The sequence below is a fragment of the Opisthocomus hoazin genome, chromosome 5 (genome assembly GCF_030867145.1).
Source record: "Opisthocomus hoazin isolate bOpiHoa1 chromosome 5, bOpiHoa1.hap1, whole genome shotgun sequence".
NCBI lineage: Eukaryota > Metazoa > Chordata > Aves > Opisthocomiformes > Opisthocomidae > Opisthocomus > Opisthocomus hoazin.
Window position 1 is genome coordinate 78,511,131 of NC_134418.1, and position 18,266 is coordinate 78,529,396.

The window sequence follows — 18,266 nt, forward strand, 5'->3', positions numbered from 1 at the left end:
GCAACAATAAGGCTCTTTGATGTGTTCAGAGAATTTATCAGCAGCCGTGCTCACACTAATCTCTTAGCAAACATATTGGTATTTTATTTACTACTGTGTGGAGCTGGTCACTAGTGCTTCAGCCGCAGCCTTTTCCAGTGACTGTGAATTCCTGCAAGGGTTTAGAAAATGGTTGCAACTGCTCAGCTCCCTTTCAGGTTCGCGTCAGACATGAGACCACAGCCAACCCCAGAACCCGAGAGCAGCCAAGCCCCTGTGCAAATGCCCTCTCTGTGCAAGAGGGAAGCTGTTTTCTGGATGAGGGCGACGTGGGTGCAGCTTTTTTGGCCCCCGGGATGGTGGCGAGCAGCCGGCAGCACCATTGCAGCCCCCTCCGCTTGGCACCAAGGATCCTCATCCAGGTTGCAGGGCGTGTATGGGGGATCTGTACCACCTTCCCCTACCGCACACCGGGTCAAAGCTGAAAAACGCAAATGGCAGCGTACTCAAAACGTGGGCAAATTTTTATTCATCTGTCAAGGAAGAAACAAGTAGATGCAACAATCGTCTTCGATGCATTTCTTTGTAAGGCATCTTTAAGTACGCATGCACTTTGAGACAATTCCTGGAAACACGGTGCATTGCTTTTAGCATTCAATATATGAGTGCTTCCATTTAGCAGTGTGACTCGTCTTGTGTTCTGAGCAATAAGCCCCTAAGACAAATTGCAAGCCCATCTGAATGAACAAATTAGGCAGAAGGCAGAAAAGTCATCTTGAAGGCAGCAGCAACGAATCCCACCTGGGACAGGCAACACTAAGGAAACAGAAGCTGCCTTTGTGTAAAAGCAACGCATTTCAGGAGAGGAGAAAGCTGCCAACATCGCTACTATAAGGAAGCCGGGTCTTGCCCAAAACAGCACGGTTGAGCCAGTTGTCTCTTCCCTCCCACGTCCCCAGGGGCTTCCCCATCTGCTCCCCCGCAGACGCTGCAGTGCTGGTCTCCTTTTTGGCACTCCTCTGGGATTAGCACCTGCAGCTGTCAGCACACACCTTCACATCCATCACCCACACCAAGGCAAATTAAACCAAGGTAATCAGAAAAGAGGTTTGGCTTCAGAGAAGAGAGGAGTGGCACCCAAGATCTGTTTATCTGAAAGCAAAACCAAACCCAGCTAAAAATAACATGCAACGATGTCCAGCTGGAGGGAGCAGTGGGCATCTTCTGCAGGAACGTCTTTCACAGAGGGGCAAGCACAGCACACTTCTGCTCATCAGAACACACCCCGTGCTCCTCTAAGAGCACGTGCCACTGAAAATAAAGCTGGATGTCTTCAGAAGACACCCCCAGACCTCTCTGCCTCAGGACAGCACTGACCACAATGGTGCTAAAATGTAATGTGGTTTTTTGCCAGCTGCACGTCAACAACATCCTTGTGATGAAAATGCCAAGTCAGCTCTACCGAGCAACTGCCTATAGGAAATGCAGGTGCTACATCTCCCCTCCAGAACTGTTAACTGCATGATTTGTTTCTACAGAAAGAAATACCAACTTCTGCAGTGCCTTAAAAGTAGCCTCTGTCTGTCCCTAAGCAGGGTTAATGGGTGCACCTAGGAGTCTTACTCCAGTGGCTCCAGGTGGGAGAACCTGAAGTCTATTCATCAGTGAGTAATCACATGCTGCCATTAAGCGTCACTCAAGTTTGTAAAAACCTTTGAAATTCTCCAAAATAGGCAGCAAAGGCATACAAAGTTTCAGAGGCCATCACCCAACATCAAACCAGTGTCAGAATACATTAATTATAAAACAGACCCACAAAGCCAGAAACTAAGGTGAGCCGTACAAAGCAGCAGGCACGCCAAGTCGCCACGTTCCCTCGCTCCAGCCTCTCCCGTGTTTACCCAGCAGAAATGAAAAAGCAGACAGTCGATCCTTTTAAGGAGAACAGAACATCAACATTTCTAATCTGAGGCAGGCTGTAAAATCGGGAGGATCTATGCTATCTCCCATTCCTGGTCAACGTTAACGTCGCGCTTCCTCTGCGGATTTACACGTAGAAGCAGCTACGCGCAGGTGTCTGTACTTTTTGCATTGGGACAAGTGGACTCCTACCAGTATTTCAGAGCTGCCAAGTGATCCAGTTCCCACCACCGTGAGCTCCTGAGCCGTGGGTACCCATCTGCTGGCCTAAGCAAACCTCTCCAGAAGCCTGGTTACCTTTGCCAGCCTGAACCTTCACACTCGGGTTAACCGGGAGAAAAATGGCTTAGTGACTGCCGTGAGTCACTTGGCATCATCTTCCTCCACCTTGGAGAGATGATGGATGTGGATGGCCAGGGGAAAGGAGCCGAGCCGGCTGGGGCTGCAGCTCCAGCTCCACCAGCAGCAAAGGAGCACCTCGCACTCCATCACCCCCACCCTCGGTCCCACCCCAGTTCTGTTGCATGCTAACGCTACCCTTTGCACAGGCAGCTTTGTTAACAAGGCCAGGGAACTTCGCAGGCTCACAAGCAACACCTCTTTCCATAAAGCCTTTTCTGTCTGTTTGAACCCAGACCACAGCTCCCACCCTGCTCAAAGACACGCGTGAGCACAGTGGAAAGAGGAGGGCTCTCTGGCACGGGAGTGGGAAGGAGCAGCTAGGAAGGACGGGGAGGAACCCCTTAATCCAAAGCTAACGAAGCTGCTTTTAGACCACAGCTTCAAACTTGGGCAGTGCTGACCCCCAGCATCTCTTCGGGGAGAGCACGGGAAAATACTTAACACTCCCAGAGACCCACGTTGAAATCAAGGTTTCCAGCATTGTGTTGAAAATAATTCCCATTTGTTTTCTCTTCTGGTTTATCAGTGTCCCATGGTGGGGGAAGGCAAGACTAACTGCCAAGAAACACAGTCAGCTGCTAATTACTGGAACAGTTTGCCCAGAGAAGCTGTGGCTGCCCCCTCCCTGGCAGTGTTCAAGGCCAGGCTGGATGGAGCTCTGAGCAACCTGCTCTGGTGGAAGATGTCCCTGCTCATGGCAGGGGGGTTGGAACCAGATGACCTTTAACGTCCCTCCCAACCCAAACCATTCTACGATTCCAATGCAGATGGGACCTAAGAAAGCATTTTTCTGCCCGACAAGAAAAGAGGAGCTCATTTAGACAAGGAAGTAGGGCTACCTGCCAGAAATTCATTTTATGAACCCTTGCCATTCTTAACAAGACAGCCCATCTTCAAGAACCAGTTTTTAACCATACATCCTACAAATGTATTAAGGCTGGTAGTTCCATAAATATCATTTCCCTTTTCTCACTCCATTTTTATCACCCGCCTCCTTCTTAAAGGGGGCCGTCCGTAGTGAGGGGCGGCTGCCTTTTCAGTGGTGGGAGCTTAAATGTATCGACAGACGTTAAGACATCAACTCAATTATTCCCAAACAAGTGCCGAGCGTGCAAGACAGTAACCCCAACTCCACAGCCTTGAGGAGCCAAGCCCCACACAAGAAGCACGGCCCACAGATGAGCTGACGCCACAGTTTATTGAGGGATTATTGTGACCTTCTTCGAAGCTTTATTTACTGCGCTATTCATGCCAGTCCTGCAGTCAGTTCAGCCTTTTTTTTTTATGCCACTAGATAAGGCAGAAACATGGTGGAGGCTACCCACTGACAAACCATAAACTGTCCTAATCCCACAGACGTGACTCGGAGGAAGAGTTCTGCGGAGGTCAGACAGCGCAGGATCTGCTGAACCCGGGGCCAGCGTAACCCAGTTAGGAACATGGAGACCGGGAGGAGGCCAGTCAGTAACACCGCTCCTGCAGACTGCACTTGAAAATGAGCTTTCTGTGAGGAAATCACACCAGCAAGACCCGCCTGGACGCGGTCCTGTGCAGCCTGCTCTGGGTGACCCTGCTTTGGCAGGGGGGTTGGACTAGATGACCCACAGAGGTCCCTTCCATCCCTGACCATTCTGTGGTTGTGTGATTCCCAACATAGACACGGCTAAAAGATGAGTCGTAATGGTGTAAGAGAAGGAAGCATGGGTATAGCAACATTTTTAGAAGCAGTCACACAAAGGGCACTGAGCAGGTAGCTGTCACCACAGTATCCTTACGACACAGTAAACCACACCAAATTTCAGCTCTGTACTTCTTTGCAAGATGTATTTTTCTGAGATTATTTATGCAAGACTCTTCAGAAGGAAACTCACAGCACTCATTGATTTTTTTAAGAGATATTAGAAAAATATTAGCTATTTTCAAGAGCTATTCATCTTTAAAGAGACATTAGAAAATATGTGATGGTTGCAATCTATATATACATATAAATATTTTCACTCCATAATGTTCAATAAAGAGCTTGTAGTCCTCCCTACTCTGCTAAAACATTCCAGTAAGTCTAACTTTTATTTGTTTCCCCGACAGAGGTAACACTCCTGTCATACAGAAAGTGTAACCTCTGAGCATGGGGAGCTCTTCACTAGAATTAGGGCAGCTGCAGACAGAAAGTGAAAGCAACGGCACGGCAGGCATTAAATCTGAGCAGTACGAGATGTTCTCTTCCCTTCAGTTTCGCTCCCTCCGACAGTGGCAGATAACTGAAAAGGCACAAAGGTTATCCCCAAAACACAAGCTCCTTTACGCCTACGGATTTTTTTTTTTTTAATATTTCTATGGAAGTAAAAAAAAAAAAAATCTGAAAAAGCAATTCTTCCTTCCCCATCACAAAGCACCCAGCTGAAAGATTTGCCAGTATATGGATACATTATTAACGGTTGTGAGAATGTAAGATGGGATAAGACACGTCGAGGTGCATTTGTGAAGGAGGTCACAGCCTTTCCCCAGAGCTGTGAAAAAACATCTGCTCCCCAGAGGACATGTGCAAAATATTGCACAGTATCTATTTCTCTTTTCTCTGCAAATACAGAACTGACAGTATTTAAAAAAAAAAAAAGTTACCTTGTGCTTTGTTGATAATCTTTTTAAGTATTCTCTTTGTTTGCTAACGCTGCTGCAGTTCAGAAAAGCATCAATCACCCTGTGTGACCAAACAGATAGGCTGAAATGAGACCATACGCTAATTTTAGCATTCAGAGAACTGGGTTCTGTATTTGTCCCCGTGCCAAGACTGTTTCAGGATACAAGGAAACACGATCTTGTTTTAAGGAACAGTGCTTGGAGCAAAATTCTGTCCCTTGGTCACAGCTTGGGCTCTGCCTTCGTATAGAATTTTGCATTTAGGACCACCTTTCTCAACTATTCCGCTGTGGATGCCCCTTTCAAAGGTAAGTATGTGCTTAACTGTACGTACTCCGAGCAAAGCCCTGCTTGGAAGTCAGACTCATCGGAGGGATAGAGACTTTTCCTGGGTAAGAAAACCTGTTAGCCTCACCTGCTCAGAAGTATTTCAGAAATGTGAGATTGACACTGAAACTCAGACAACTGAACTGCACTTTACTCAGCTGCTCCCACCTCAGGCACCCGAAACCCCCCTGCCCGCAGCGCGTGCGTGGAGACAGACCTCTGCCCGGTGCGCTTCCCATCTGCCTCGAGGAGAAGGAGAATCTCACCACCAACGCTGCGGAAACAGAACGAACAGGCCTTCTTCCCGATAACCCCACATTATGCAAATACCCGTATCTTTTTTTGAACTAACAGCAAAACACGTAATTAAAGTAGGATTAGTAAATGAGGAAAAGCGGGCACTGCAGAGAGTGCAAGGGTTAAGGGTTCAAAATAAAATACTGCAGCTCTCGGCGTCGCAAAACAGATACAAAGAAAGAAAACAAAAACCTGTAAGAGACTTTCTGGATGCACGGACAGCTAGACAGCAAAACCTGCCCTCTCTGATCGTTTCATCGCATGTAATGGGGCCTCTTTCACTGCCTACGAACGCTCTGTCAGTGATGCCCCGTTGAACAGAGCGGGACGGGGGAAACATCACGACTCTGCCGGCGGATTTGCTTACCACCAAGCACCTCTTGCCTTGCGCTCCCTTACAGCATGTCCATGGCCGACCGCTCCGCAGACCCAGCTCCTGTGCTGGCTGTAACGCTTGCTACACCATGTAGCAACAGCAGTATTTTTCTTGCTCTTCCCTAACACTTTGGTGGCGGCAGCAAAGACGCCATGAGCATGCTATATCCTTCCTGTCCATCACCAAGAAAAATAACTCACCGCGGGCAGAAAAGGGGGGATCTTATCTGCTCAGGTGCCTGCGGGAAGGAGGAAACTCCATCAAGACAGGCTGGAAAGCCAAGACCTGGAGAGCAGGCAGGGTGGAAGGGCGCAGGTCCTGGGCAGATCGGTGTGAGACCCGACCTGGCCATTAGGAAGACCCTGTGCAGCAACCAACAAGCGATACTTCACCTGCTTCCCCAGGCTCCTAAACCAAACGTGGCAGGGCTACAACAGGACCATGGCTGTTAAGGTGAAAGCTCTGTGGGCTGCTGAAACACCTGGCATGCCAGGCTGCTGAGCGACAGGTTCAAGCCAGCCACAGCTACACAATTGCCCAAGGCCCTGCTTGGTAGGGGCCAAGTTGTGCCCACCTCGGGCTGCAGGGAGCTGCAAGGTAGATGGAGGAAGAGGGAAGTGTTCAGCACGCCCTCCTCTTGTGCCCCTGTACTCAAGAAAGACACACAAAGGCAGAAGGAAGAAAAGCCCTTGCGTCCTCAAGGGACAGAGGCCAAAACCCACCCCAATCAACCCAATGTTTCCTAAAAAAAAAAAAATAAAAATACAAAGCCCAGATAAAACAAAGGCAGCAAATACCTCAAACGTGTATTGAAACCAGCGTTACAGACCGCATGACAAACATGCCCAGGAAAAGGTACAATGGGAGCTCATACCGTATATAGAGTGTGTTTCATCAGCCCTATAGCATTTCTGTTCCACCCAAAGGGTGTTAACATGCCCTGGCTGGGATTCAGACATTACACATCAAAACAGACTCTTTCCTTTGGTTTCTATGCAAAGCTTATTCTCCCTCAGCAGCAAAGACATGAGTTGTTATTTTGCAGTGATCTCAGGCATCATTCAAGGTAACCCTCAGATCTGCAGACAAGTAGTGCACTGAAGAAAAGCCATCCTATTTTAATACAACAGAACCAGAAGGCTGTTTTTTCGCTTCTGGACTTAGCTGTAATGAAACAACACTTCAACTTCTCAGTACCTACAATAAAATTTCCCTTGCACTGGCTCCTGTGCTGAACCTGATCATGACACTTGAATGACACGATGTCTGCGGCTGAGCTCATTCACTTCTCTGGCCTCGCAGTGACTTACATCAGCTGGGAACTTGGCCGAGGCTTCCAGCAAAAAGAATGTTAAAGATCATCTCCGCAGCGTCCCCACCACGACAATCATCTGCACACACATGAATGTCTGCAAAATCTGATGACGACACAAAACGATTGCTTTACTTTCAGCTTTAAAGGAATACTTTGTTTGCTGGGGGTTACTTGCATTTGTTTCCCAGGTCCTGCCTGGAGGGAAGACGGAGATGCCAGATTCTGGGTGGCATCAGGACGAGAACGCAAGTGACAGTCAACAGCATGTGATTACAGAAAACTCTTCCCCTGTCACCTCCTCCAGCAGTCTTCAATGTAGCCATAAATTCTACCTGATTTATTTCCTTCTTAGGCTTTAAGGCTGATGATTGCTCAAGACTTGTCTTCAGTATCTGGGACGTCTAACTATTTTTCCCCCAAAAGCCACCTAGAAGAGAGATGGTGGTGACTTTCCAGTCGTAGAGCTGTACTTCACTCTGACAAGTTTGGGAAGGGCTTGTTTACAACAAGAAAAATGCTGGCATGGTTGTCAGGGAAGAATTCCCTGCGTTGGGGAGCAGTTATCCAACAAATCAATTTTATTCCAGAATTAAGTGCTCACACACGACTCCGCTCCTGCATAGCCACACGTAATAGCTGCTGCTTAGCTGTGTCAGTCGGTATCCACGGAAGTCAACCCCTGTGCGTTCTTGAAAGCTGTCATGAAAACTCAGCATTTGACACCTGATCTGTAAAGAATTTTCCAGCCTGGTGAAAACTAGAAGGCTATTAAGGTTCAAACAATTATCAAGAATCACTTCTTTTACCATACTGATGCAACAGCATTTTTTTAAGTCTCTCCATGGCTCTGTTAGACCAAGGTACTTTTAAGTGCTGTGTCTAGATTTACAGGAGACACCCCTAAAAAGTCTAACAAGCACAACACATTCCCTACATGTGTCCCTCCAAAAGCAGTGGAAAACCACACACGCAAGTATCTGCAAGACGAGGATCTTAAACTGTAAAAACACTTATTAAAGCCCGGGCAGACTTCATCTCCGTGTCCTGTCTAGCATTCTCCTAGGGGCAGTACTTTACAGGGTGCTATATATAAGAAAAGCAGCTACCATAAAATAGAAGTCCTTAATGTCAGTGTTCCCATACTGGTGGCTTGTGAGGCTCAGGCAGGACTGCACAGAAGACAATGACATTTTAGAAGTGCTCAGAGAGGCATAAAAATTATTCCAGATAGCTAACACAGAGAAATGTGTTCAAGGAAGAGTTTTCACATTCACCGGCCATGACCTGCACCTGATGTAATCCACCTCGCTCGGACTGGGCTTGTTTCTCACAGCTACCTTTGTTTGTATAACATACTGTTCTGCAACACACAGCAAAAACTATTTGCACACTACACTAAAGTGCGATTTAATATTTGCTTAAAGCTTTCGTTTTATTGTCTGGGCAAGGGCAGTTTCTGCCACTGAAGTTAATAGCTAACCCACACCTACACTTCTGCTACCCGAACTTCTAATCGCTAGCGCAGCACCCAGAACCGAGACCAAAAGACATAAACCACCTCTGCTTCACCTCGCAGTGAGCACCAAAACCCCCCCTTTCAAGAAAGCAGGTTCTCCTTTACTTGCAAGAGAAGGTACTGAAGAAAATTGTATGTTATTTTGGGTTTGTGAAAAGCACTCTCCCGCTTACTTAGATGTTTGCTTTACAGGCAGACCACAGCAGGCACAGACTTGGGGGCTGGGATCCTCTGAATCATCCACACTGTGAGCTGGAAACATGTCTGTCACATGCACTTATTTATGGTTACAAAAATAGCACCATGAAAGAAGCAGATGTGTTGAGCACAAAAAATAAATCGAATTAGTTATTACAGAGATATTGCTTGACACTGGAGAATTTAAAAGAGAAATGTCTTTCTTTTGTGCCTACACTTTAAAGGCTCGCGCTTGGAGAGTGCTAAGTATTAAATGCTTAATACTGACGCTTGCTGAAACGGTATGATGTCATTCTCCTTTTTATAAAAATGCTACTCCTTCCACTGCCACAGGACATACAGCAACTTCTTAACTCATTCTCATGTTGAGATATGAATAGTTAATAGGATTGGTTACAAAATGTGCTCTTAATTTAAAGTTTTTGTGTTGACCACAGACCAACAGCAACGAGACAGCCTCAATTTCTGATCTGCAGCAGCTATTTCTATCTCGGAAGATTCCTAAAATACTGCTGAGCTAGAGTGAGACCACTGAACTCATCTTCATTTCTCATCTAAGCCAGATAAATATTATTAAACTGAACAAAGCCAGTCTTCGTCAGCTTCCCTCAGCAATTTCAAATCTCCAGAACAGTTTCAGCATCCAAAGAATTTAGTTCCGATATGCTCGAATGCAATGTTTGCAAACGTGTGAGGATAGACCTCTGGAACGAAGGTCTTTCATTTCACTCTAGCACAGCTTCAGCAGAGCAACGACGGTCCAAGCTTCTCCTCAACACCCAACCACCATTTTGGTCAATACAGCCCAGGAGCGTGCACAGTCACCCAGTGCTTGGCCATCTTTTGACTAATTCACCGGCTAGTTCTCAAGGTGGAAAAGGACCTTCTAGCTGCTGACGATCTGCGGAAACAGAGCGAAACCATTCGCAGTCATTTCATGTCATCAGCAAAGCTGACATCAGATAACATCTTTTGGTTACTGTTCATCTGACCCAGATCTAAGCAGACAACCCCAAAGGTGGGGGGAGCAAAAAAGAGCCCACCACATATTTGATACCTGATCCTATTAGCAATTCTCATCTCAACACGAACAAACTTCAAGCGCACCCATCAGCTGAACGACTCGCTTTCACCATACTGGATGTCATCACCTCCACTCCACTTTCTGTATGTGTTTGCCACAGCATTTCAAACCGTCACTTCCGTGACTGAAGAGGACGTCACTTCCCGCACTTCAGGGCCGTCGCCCAGAACACTGGGTGGGAAGAGTGGTACCCAGATAAACCAGGGAGAGCAACTCCTCCTCCCTACTGTGCAGCCTGCTAAAGGAGTACTGTCATGCCGAAGTCAAATTTAGCAGCAGGTAAAACAAATCATAAAAAATAAATAATTTTTCAAGCTCAGCTCTCATGCTTCTTTGCTCTGTTTATTCTTTCATTTTTGCCAACTGGGAAACAAAAAGCAATGGAGTCGGTTTCACTTTTGTTTATATCTAGTTTCAATTTTATCCTCAAGTTTTGCTTTCATCTTTTTCACGTAACACTGCTGGGATTTCAGATCCTGCAGGAAAGCATTCAGTAATTTAAAAACATCAGTCTCCCACCCCGCCTTTTTTCCTACTGTGGAATTATTTTTATTTTAGATAAACTTTGTAAGATGCTGTCACAATTTTGGAATGGGTTTGGGGGTAGGGGGTGTTTGATTTTACAAATTTATATGCCACATCCGATTAAGTTCAGTAGCTTAGTATCTTCCACTGGCTTCACCTCCCAGCAGTATATAAAGCACATTGACACGATTCAGTGGAACACCTTAGAAGAGCAGCCAGTGTACCAAATGCACAAAAGCCCACATCACGCACCAAATGCATGTTATGTGTAGGCATGAAACGCACATAAAGACGTAAACTTACTGCGGCTCAAACTTATTACAGAATTAAGGCATTATCTTGCTTCGATAAAGCTGAAAGAGGTTCGCCTGTAAGGCTGTTGAGCAATGTCCAATACCAATAGGAACATTACAGGACCGACTGCCCTCTGTGCACTCATCAAGCCCCTCAAGTCACATATACCCCTCCGTATGCAAGAAAAAGCAGAACTTTACCACGCTTTCACACTTTCTTTAAACGAACTGTAAGCAACACTTCCTTCTTTTGCGCTATTTCGATGTTAAGCATGCAAGTCTTTAAATTAAAAATCACTTAAAATAATTTTACAGTGAACAGGAAATGGTTAAGACAACATCCACTGTCACACGCAGTTCAAACTGAAGGACAAATGTAAACACTTTTGCTTTTGCCGCAGCTTAACTCCATTCCTAACATCAGCTATACTGGGGGCTACAAACCATACCTGTAAAGGTTAGACGAAAAACCATCAAACCATAATCTGCTCTACTCTTTAAGTGGCAAGAATATGGAAATGATTACTAGAGCTCATCTTGAGAGCTAGTACCCTATATAACGACAACTGAATGTTAAAATCATTTACAGTTAGCACATAGTTCTGTACCTTGGGTGAAACAACGTGCCACTTGCAGGCGGATTTGCTCCTGGATGCCTGTGTCCAAGCTGCAACAAGAAAAAACTTCTGCCTTGTACTAGAGACTGCTGCACATTTGTTGCAATCTGCCCCCAAGCAAACAAAGGGGTCAGAAGACTTCCAGTATACACAAAGCCAGGCTCGTAGTATATTACACATTAAGAAACCAAACATTACTTTACCGCTTACCACTTCTTTTCTCCCTGGCTCATGCAAAAAGCCAGTAATTTTTCATCAACTTCCAAGAAATTGAAAACACATCCGGCACTAACTGGAAGAGCCAGTTTTAAAACTGTTTTACAGTCTATCAGTAAGAAATGTGTGCTGTACAATGGATTAATTATGCTACATATAAATCATCTGATTTCATATTTTTTATACATGTAGACATGTATGTGTGCATATATATACATATGCAGACATTAAACTCTTAACTGTTACCATGCATTCCAGTTTTTCTTACTAGCTATTTTATTCTAATCTTAACCCAAGAGTACATGCATAGTCAATACAAGGAAGAACCTTCATACAGTTCCAACAAAAATTCTGAAAAAAACAAGGGGAAATTATTTAATTACACTGAATGATTTTTTCCATAATATTATTCATACATGAGGAATATGTAACTTCATAAATCTGTTCCTCTCATTCACTGTACCCAGAATCTTTTTGGCTTGCTTATTTGTTGTTTTGCCTTTGCACTTACGATCTCAAAGGACAAACCAGAAAATGTTTAACACTAATCAAAGTTTACAGCACCATAAGCTACAATAAAAATTCTGTAAACACTACCTTATGGTTTATGCCCTCAGTATCACAATCATTGTAGGCCTTTGAAGAATTGAGTTTCAAAAGAGCAATCTTTATAAACGAGTCGCAGAGATAAGTAAGAGTAACATGAGATTAATTTTACTTCCTTACCTACTTTCAATGTAAGATCCAAAAATGTAAGGCTCTAATCCTGCAAACATCAGAGGAATTCTGCTGGGGTATGACTCCTGTGCAATGTTCAATGCATACAGGATGCACTTCACCTGACTGTAACTTGTGCCAGGTTAACAAGTCCAGTGGTAATGAGCACAGATTAAACAGGATCACCACAGAAACATTTTTTTGCTGGACCTTTCGTAAAACCTTATGCCACAAGATTCATGTAACAAAGGGCAACACACGGTCTTGCTTCTCTATGTTATCTGCAAACAGACCGTTGCTTACGCTTCTCTGTGGAGAAGGTTTCTATTTGCAGTTTTTAGCAAAAATCCTCAATCAGCATCTGCAGTAATTCTTTGTGGGCAGTCAGTGCCCAGAATTTGATATTGAACTGTTCTGACTGCCAAGCTGCATGGCAAGTTTCTCTCCCACAGACCGCCTAATCACTCGTGAACCCACGTAAACTCCCAACGACACACATGCAGTGGCCATGAGCACCACAACTTATGTATTGCAGGACAAACACCTCCTGTTGCTCTGCAGCTGCCTCCCAACTGTTTTATTTGGGTCACATTTATCTTATCTGTACTATCACCTATTCATTCTCTTCATGGCACTAACGATTTTAAAGAACATCCCCACATCCTCTTCAGTCACTTCTTTTCCAAGCTACTTACTCTTTCACATCCCTGATTGTCTTTGATGCCCTTTGCTGTAGCTCATCAACTTTCACCGCATCCTTTTTGAGATGGGGGAACAAAAATTGCTAACACTATTCAGGAGAGGGGAGCAACATGGATTCATAGCGGCATGACAGCAGCTCTTCTTTCTTTTTTTTTTTTTTACTCCTTCCTAATAATTCCTAACCTGTCCTCTCCTTTCTTAGCCACTTCTGTGCACAGTGCTTATTTTTCCACAGGGTTATCTGTGTTGTATGATCTTTTCCTCAGTCAGAAGTCAGTTCAAACTTCATCCTTGTGTACAAAAAGACTGAATCCCCTTCCATGTGCATGACACTTGCATTGGTCTGTACTGAGTTTCAGTTGCAAACTTACATCTGGATTTTCAATATGAGATCCTTCCGCAGTCTTCTGAGGTTTCAGCCTTTGGGATTTTCATGCTCCAAATGAGTTACTACAACCAGAAAACTTGTCATACCACCACCTATGCCTTCCTCCACCCGTTGAATGGCACAGACCCTGGGCAGGCTCTGGGCGGGACAACTGGCAAGCTCCTTTCATTGGGCGAACTGACCATGACCATACGACCCCGAGCAATCTGATCCCACTTTGAAACTGGCCCTGCTTTAAGAAAGACTGTATCAACTGGACCTCAACAACAGCTCAGCAATGCCCTTAAAGAACTTCAGAAGACTCGAGACACACAACTCCTCCTCAACAAAAGTCAGGCCTAGCCTTTGTCAATGTATCGTATTTACACCAGTTCACTAATCCCCCTCGTTAATCCCTGGCAAACAAACAAGCAAACAGAAACGACCACCCTGGAGTTCTCACTCTCCCCAGAAACCCTGAAAAACCCACAGCTCATTTGTCACCTTCTATTCCTGGAGCACCAAGGCAACAAGCTACACACAAAAGGCAACGTATCAGCAATTTAGTATTTTAAGTTCCTTCAAAATTCTTCAACAAGTATCACCTCCTGCCCTCTACTTCATCCTTCTCAACGGTTCGTTCCGATACTCTCTCTCACTTCAATTTGGTAGAAATCCTCACACCTTAAAAAAAGAAAAAGCCTCCTGTAAGTGAATCTCCTTAAACCCTTCCTCAGCAAAGCAAGGCTCAAAGAATTTGTTTCACTCTCCTGGTATGACTTTATCTTCCTCAGGCACTCCTTCTACACATGGATCACTTATCAGCAGGCTTCCTGCTTTTGATGCATTTCAAAGAGGATTTACTAATTGTTCTCATGCCTTTAAGCAACTTGTTCCACGACTCTCTTTGGCCTACCTTATTGTGTTTCAGATTTTACATTCTTTTGCACCTTTCCCATTTGGGGACAGAGCTGTAACTTCGACAGATGTCTTTTTACTTCTGCTGAGCTGCTTTCCTTTGCTTGTCAGCCTGCTCAGCTTTTTTGGCATTTCTGACAGATGCCACGTAATCGCTCTGAGTCTTCACTATAGTGCCTTTGAAGAATTACATGCCACCTGCAAGTATTTTACACTTCTGGGTGCCTCTTACCCTTTCTTTGTTTTCATTTTTTTGCTTGCTTTATGAAGATACACTTTAGAAAAACACTGCCACCACAACCCTTGGCTTTACTGCTCCTGAAGTAACATTAAGTCTAAGTACATTATGATCACTGTCACATCGTAGCTGGCTGGCATTATTCATGTAAAATTCTGAACTTCATTCTTGCTGGGCAGGACCTTGTCCAGAGTTGCTACCCACAGAGTACCGTTACAAGCTACACCTAGAAAGTAGGATTTTTTGGCATCTAAAAAGTTAGTACCTGGGCAAATTTCATGTTGGAGAATGACATAATCTACATGGGGGCAACTGAAGCCTGCCATTATCATCGTATTTCCTACTTTTGTGGCTTCTCTACTCTCCCTTAACATATGACAGCCGTTGTCAACATCTTGGCTGGGCAGACAGTCATACAGCCCTAATCTCTACTCTTCCTATACAGGCCTAGAACATAAATTCATGAGATCCTGTGTTACTTCCCAAAACAGTTACTTCCTCTTTAACAGAAAGTATCCCACTTCATGCACGTGCAAGCCACTCTGTCCTCTCTACGCCATCTGTAGTCTGTCTCCACAATATCCGAGCTTCCACAAAGTTTCTAATACTCCAAGTATTACAGCACGGAGGTGTTTTAACACCAGTTTTAATACCACGGGCATGATGCTCCTCTTCCAGAGAGGATGTGTCACGGCAAACTTCACGCTCTTCACCTGTCAGCTTTTCTCCACTGTTTGGTTTTTAATCTTATATTAATATCTGCATACTATATATAAATAAATAAAAGTTTTCATCCAAAGCATACACAGCCTGGCTGCAAATTTATTCACATAAAGCCCATTTGTCTAATGTGGACTCTTTCTATACAAAAAATACTTCTGTTTCCTCTTGAATCTTAGCTCCTTTTTTTCCCTGCATCATTTTCTCAACTGTGCATTAAGATTCTGCCTCTCTCCAACTCCACCCGGCCCCACACATCAAAGACCTCCATGCAATGAAGACTGGAGTCGTTTACCCCCTCCCTAACAGCCTGTGCGTTACTTCTCATACCTCTCAGCTGCCCCTCTCCACATAACGCAGCCTGTGACAAACAGCTCTTCTCGAGGGACTGACTTGGCATCTTCTGAACTCTGTCAGTTTTGCAGTCAGTAAGTACCCGGGCGGCACCGCAAAGATACATACGTCAAATACAATGGCCGACCGCTCTTCCTACCCCTGCCGACCAGCCGGGACCCCCAGCCCCAGAGGGATACCAACACCTCGCCGCGCCTGCGCCCAGCTGAAGCACGGCAGCGCGGCACACGACCACGAAAAAGCGACACCGCCTCAAAGGAGTCGGCGCTCCCGGACCTTCCGCCACCATTTACCCGTGACAAGGAACCGCTGCGCACGAGGGGCGCGTGAAGCAACTCCCCTGTGGGAACTGCTCACGACGGGGGCCAGAGAAGGACGCTGACGTCTCCGAAGGGGCTGGTGGCACGGAAAGATTGCGACTCAGACGGAAACCATGCGCCTCACGGATCGATTCTGCGACTTTTATAATTATGTTACCGTTTCCATATTAGGGTGAATTTCAGTGTTGCTGCTCCGCTCAGCTCTCTTTTTATGGTACTAACGCGGGCATTCTGCAAAGGTTATTATATGCAAATGCACCAAGAGTTAAATAAAGCAGCTATGAACTTAAACATACCGCATTTCATCTCCAGAAACGGAGGCTGTCATTTACAACCGCTCCCACGTTCGAGAGACCGCTGCCTGCAAAGACCCGGGCGCGGTAAGCCGGGCTATAAATCACAACCAGGCGCCAGGCGGAAGCGAAGTTCTGCGCTCTGACATCACTCCATCGGAGCTCCGCGGGCCCAGCCCCAGACGCTCCGCTGTGCCCGTGCTCACGCTAACCAAAACGGGAATTAAAAGACCTAAATATCTCTGGGAACCTGGGATGAGGGAGAACTTGAGGAAGAACTTCTTCACTCTGAAGGTGATGGAGCCCTGGCACAGGCTGCCCAGGGAGGTGGTGGAGTCTCCTTCTCTGGAGATATTCAAGACCCGCCTGGACGCAGTGCTGTGCAGCCTGCTGTAGGTGACCCTGCTTCGGCAGGGGGGTTGGACTGGGTGACCCACAGAGGGCCCTTCCAGCCCCAACACTCTGTGATTCTGTGATACAGCCCTGCAAGCGCTCGCCGGGTGCCCGGAGCCCGACCCTGGGTGCTACCCACCAACAGACCCCCGCCCGTCGGCCTCCCCGGGAGGGGGGGGGGAGGCCGCCCGTCCCGGGCCTGGCCCCCGCGGAGCAGAGCCGCGCCCCGCCAGGCGCCCACCGCGAAAAGAGGCGATTTCTGCCAGAAAAAAACCAAAAAAACCCCCAAAAAACACCCCCAGAAACGGTGGCTTTCGGGGCTCGGCCGCAGCGGCGGGAAGGCCTCCCGCGCCGGGGCCGGGCCCCGCGGCCTGCCCTGCGCGGCCCTTGGCGGGGCTTCCTCCTTCCGCCGCTCCGCCGAGCCCCCCCGCGGCGGCCCGCCGGGCCCCGCTCCCCCCCAACCCCCCCGCCGGGCCCCCCAGCCGCCACCGGGGGCCTTCACCCGCCGAGGAGAGGCGGAGGCCGCGGCGGGCGAGGCGCGGAGGCACCGCCCCGCCGCTTGTGTAACGGACACCCCCCCCCCGCCTCACAGCGCGACCCCCGCGCCGTGCCACCGGGGCTCCCCCCCCCCCGCCTCACCGCCGCCACCGGCACCCTCCGAGCCCGCAACAAGTGCGGGACCCCCCCCCGGCCCGCGCCGCGCCCCGGCCCTCCGCATCCAACGCCTTTGTCTGCGCGCCGGGGCTGCCCACCGGAGAGGGGGGGAGGCGGCCGGGGGGAGGCGGCGGGGAACCCCCACCCCCCCGCCATCCCCCCCCCGCCGCGCCCCTTCCCCAGCGCCACGGCGGGACCGGGCTCGGCCCCGGCCGCTGCAGCCCGGCCTTTTGTTTTTAAACCGACCCGCATCTCCCCGCCGCCCCGGCAACGCGAAAATTTAATTTAAAAAATTAAAAAGAAAAAAAAATTAATATTAAAAAAAATTAAAATTAAAAAAAAAAAAAGACAAATTGAAACATTTACCTCGCCGGCCCGTTCCCGCGGCCCTTATACAATTCCTCAAGGTTACCGCCGTTGCCAGGGGACGCGCAATGGAAATGAAAACGGGCGCTGAATAATCGCGGGAGCAAAACTAAAAGTTCCCTGCCTCCGCCCGGGCGGCGGACGGCCCGCACCGAAAGCAAAACAAGCGCAGGGAGGGAGGGACGGACGGGGGCAGGGAGGCGGGGAGGGAGCGGCGCGGCGCGGCCGCCGGCGCTTGGAAATCCCCCCGCCTCCCCGCCGGGCCGGGCCGGGCCGGCCGCGGGGGCAGGGCTGCGGCGGGGCGGGAAGCGTGCGGCTCCGGCACCGCCACCGGCACCGCCACCGGCACGGCGCTGCACACCCCCCCGCCCCGCCGCTGCTTATCGCGGGGGGCGAGGAGCGAGGGGCTCAGCCCCGGGGGGACTGAGGGACGCAGCCCCGGATCGGCGCGGCGAGAGCGGCCTGGGCGTACGGGTGGGCAACAGGTCAACCCCGAGCCGGCGGTGTGCCCCCGCTGCCCGG

General features: G+C 47.8%; 1 protein-coding gene across 3 annotated transcripts in view; it reads right to left on the reverse strand.

The window, feature by feature from the left end:
- Positions 1-18,011, reverse strand: part of IRF2 (interferon regulatory factor 2) — a 44,482-nt gene extending 26,471 nt beyond the window's left edge. The window contains exons 1-2 of one of the 3 annotated variants that reach the window (XM_075421832.1): positions 17,745-18,011; positions 4,921-4,999 (exon numbers count right to left, since the gene is read on the reverse strand). The gene's annotated coding sequence lies outside the window, so the exon portion shown is untranslated. The remainder of the gene's footprint in view (positions 1-4,920; positions 5,000-17,744) is intronic. The other 2 variants (XM_075421831.1, XM_075421833.1) reach the window with 2 other exon arrangements.
- Between the last annotated feature and the right edge of the window lie 255 nt (positions 18,012-18,266).